The sequence below is a fragment of the Arachis stenosperma genome, chromosome 8, assembly GCF_014773155.1.
Source record: "Arachis stenosperma cultivar V10309 chromosome 8, arast.V10309.gnm1.PFL2, whole genome shotgun sequence".
Lineage (NCBI taxonomy): Eukaryota > Viridiplantae > Streptophyta > Magnoliopsida > Fabales > Fabaceae > Arachis > Arachis stenosperma.
The window spans coordinates 3,476,318-3,480,206 of record NC_080384.1 but is presented as its reverse complement, the minus strand read 5'-3'; the positions used below and the strand labels follow the sequence as shown (position 1 = coordinate 3,480,206).

General features: G+C 38.8%; 1 non-coding gene across 1 annotated transcript; it reads right to left on the bottom strand.

Annotated features, from left to right (window-relative positions):
- Positions 1–2,748: 2,748 nt before the first annotated feature.
- On the bottom strand, positions 2,749–2,856 carry LOC130947024 (small nucleolar RNA R71). The gene has a single exon (XR_009072439.1). It is a non-coding gene; the product is annotated as a small nucleolar RNA R71 (small nucleolar RNA).
- Between the last annotated feature and the right edge of the window lie 1,033 nt (positions 2,857–3,889).

Sequence of the window (3,889 nt, the reverse complement as noted above, 5' to 3'; positions counted from 1 at the left end):
AGCCATTGACAACGGTGAAACCCTACACGAGCTTGCCATGGAAAGGAGTAAGAAGGATTGGATGAAGACAGTAGGAAAGCAGAGAGACGGAAGGGAAGGCATCTTCATGCGCTTATCTGAAGTTCCTACCAATGAATTACATAAGTATCTCTATCTTTATCTTTTATGTTATTTTCGTTCATCACCATATACATTTGAGTCTGCCTGACTAAGATTTGCAAGATGACCATAGCTTGCTTCATACTAACAATCTCCGTGGGATCGACCCTTACTCACGTAAGGTATTACTTGGACGACCCAGTGCATTTGCTGGTTAGTTGTGCGAAGTTGTGTAATGCCATGGGATTGAACTACCAAGTTTTTGGGGTTCATGACCGGGGATTATGAGAGTTGTGAAAAGTATTGTTCACAATTTCGCGCACCAAGTTTTTGGCGCCGTTGCCGGGGATTGTTCAAGTTTTGAGCAAGCTTTTGGTAACATCAGTGCCAAGATCCGGCAATAGCACCAAGTTTTTTGGCGCCGTTGCCGGGGATTGTTCAAGTTTTGAGCAAGCTTTTGGTAACATCAGTGCCAAGATCCGGCAACAGCACCAAGTTTTTGGCGCCGTTGCCGGGGATTGTTCAAGTTTGGACAACTGACGGTTCATCTTGTTGCTTAGATTAGGTATTTTTTTTTTCGAAATTCTTGAAGATGAATTCTAGAGTTTCATGATGATTTGTTGACATCTGGCTGGCTGAGAAGCCATGTCTAATTTCATTGGACCGAGGTTTCAACTTATCATCACAAGAGCTTGTTGATTTTTATCAATCTTGCTTTTGGAGCAGTGATCTGCTAAGGCTTGGCTGGCCTTTGGCCATGTCTAGTGTTTTGGACCGAAGCTTTCTTTGAAAGCTTGGCTGGCTGTGAAGCCATGTCTAATTCCTGGACCGGAGTCTTAGACTAACATTGCACTGATTCCTGGAATTCTCATTAAGAATTTTGATATCTTTCTCCACTTAATTTTCGAAAAACACAAAAAAAAAATCAAAAAAATCATAAAATCCAAAAATCTCTTGTTTGAGTCTAGTCTCATCTTAAGTTTGGTGTCAATTGCATACATTCATTCATGTATCTTAAGGATCTTCAAATAATTCTTGATGATTTCTTACTCTGATCTTTGAATTCTTTTGGCTTGAATGTTTATGTGTCTCATATAGTGTCAGTAGTATACAAACTGCTAAGTTTGGTGTCTTGCATGCATTGTTATTTCATTCTTGTTGCATTTTGATTATTAAAAATCCAAAAATATTTTTAATTTGTGTCTTTTCAAGTCAATAATACAAAGAATTGAAGATTCAGAACATGCTGCAGAGGAATTATACAGAAAAAGCTGGGCGTTCAAAACGCCCAGTGAAGAAGACAGACTGGCGTTTAAACGCCAGCCAGGGTACCTGGTTGGGCGTTTAACGCCCAAAAAGGGTGCATTTTGGGCGTTAAACGCCAGAATGGAGGCCATTCTGGGCGTTTAACGCCAGGATGGCAAAGGGGGAAGATTTTGTTTTTCAAATCATTTTTTTTCAAGTTTTCAAAGTTTTTCAAAATCAAATCTTTTTCAAATCATATATTTTCAATCAAATGTTTTCAAAATCAATTCCTTTCCTTTTTCAAAGATACTTACTAACAATTAATGATTTGATTGAACATCTCAAATATGTTACCTTTTCTGTTGAGGAAGGTTTAATGTTTGAATCATATCTTTTCTTGTTAGCCAAGTCATTAATTTTCAAAATCAAATCTTTTAAAAATTGTTTTCAAAACATATCTTTTAAAATTGTTTTCAAATCAAATCTTTTCAATCATATCTCTTTAATCACATCTTTTTCAAAACAAGTTTTCAATCAAATCTTTTTAACTTCTAATTTCAAATTTTTTTTTCAAAAAAATCATCTTATTTCTTTCCCACTCTCATTTTCGAAAATTAAGTAATGTTTTTCAAAAATATTTTCAAAATCTTTCACTTAATTTTCGAAAATTACTTCCCTCCTTCTCACATCCTTCTATTTATGGAGTACTACTCCTTCTTAATGCACAATTCGAACTCTATCTAATAAAGTTCGAATTCTTCTACCTTCTTTCTTCTATTTTTTCTTTTCCTCTGACACCTCAAGGAATCTCTATACTGTGACATAGAGGATTCCACATCTTCTTGTTCTCTTCTCTCTCTTATGAGCAGGAGCAAAGACAAAGGCATTCTTGTTGAAGCGGACCCTGAACCTGAAAGAACCTTGAAGAGAAAGCTAAGAGAAGCCAAAGCACAACTCTCTTTAGAGGACCTGACCGAATTCTTCAAAGAAGAAGAACACATGGCAGCCGAAAACAACAACAATGCCAACAATGCAAGGAAGGTGCTGGGTGACTTTACTGCACCTACTCCCGACTTCTATGGGAGAAGCATCTCTATCCCTGCCATTGGAGCAAACAACTTTGAGCTTAAGCCTCAATTAGTTTCTCTAATGCAACAGAATTGCAAGTTCCATGGACTTCCAATGGAAGATCCTCATCAGTTTTTAGCTGAGTTCTTGCAAATCTGTGACACTGTCAAGACTAATGGGGTAGACCCTGAGGTCTACAGACTTATGCTATTCCCTTTTGCTGTAAGAGACAGAGCTAGAATATGGTTGGACTCACAACCTAAAGATAGCCTGGACTCTTGGGAAAAGCTAGTCAATGCCTTCTTGGCAAAGTTCTTTCCACCTCAAAAATGGAGGAAGCTTAGAGTGGAAGTCCAAACCTTCAGACAGAAGGATGGAGAATCCCTCTATGAAGCTTGGGAAAGATACAAACAATTAATCAGAAAATGTCCCTCAGACATGCTTTCTGAATGGAGCATCATAGGTATTTTCTATGATGGTCTCTCTGAACTATCCAAGATGTCTTTGGATAGCTCTGCTGGAGGATCTCTTCATCTGAAGAAGACGCCTACAGAGGCTCAAGAGCTCATTGAAACGGTTGCAAATAACCAATTCATGTACACTTCTGAAAGAAATCCTGTGAACAATGGGACTAGTCAGAAGAAAGGAGTTCTTGAGATTGATGCTCTGAATGCCATTCTGGCTCAGAATAAGATATTGACTCAACAGGTCAATCTAATTTCTCAGAGTCTGTCTGGAATGCAAAATGCACCAAGCAGTACTAAGGATGCTTCATCTGAAGAAGAAGCCTATGATCCTGAGAACCCTTCAATGGAAGAGGTGAATTACCTAGGAGAACCCTATGGAAACACCTATAATTCTTCATGGAAAAATCACCCAAATTTCTCATGGAAGAATCAAGAAAGACCTCAACAAGGTTTCAATAACAATAATGGTGGAAGAAACAGGTTTAGCAATGGCAAGCCTTTTCCATCATCTTCTCAGCAACAGACAGAGAGTTCTAAGCAGAATACCTCTGACTTAGCAACAATGGTCTCTGATCTAATCAAAACCACTCAAAGTTTTATGACTGAAACAAGGTCCTCCATTAGGAATTTGGAGGCACAAGTGGGACAGCTGAGCAAGAAAGTTACTGAACTCCCTCCTAGTACTCTCCCAAGTAATACAGAAGAAAATCCAAAAGGAGAGTGCAAAGCCATAACCATGGCCGAATATGGAGAGGAAAGAGAGGAGGTGGACGCCACTGAGGAAGACCTCAATGGGCGTGCACCAACCTCCTCTGAGTTCCCCAATGAGGAACCATGGAATTCTGAGGCTCAAAATGAGACCATAGAGATTCCATTGGACTTACTTCTGCCTTTCATGAGTTCTGATGAGTATTCATCCTCTGAAGAGGATGAATATGTCACTGAAGAGCAAGTTGCTAAATACCTTGGAGCAATCATGAAGCTAAATGACAAGTTATTTGGAAATGAGA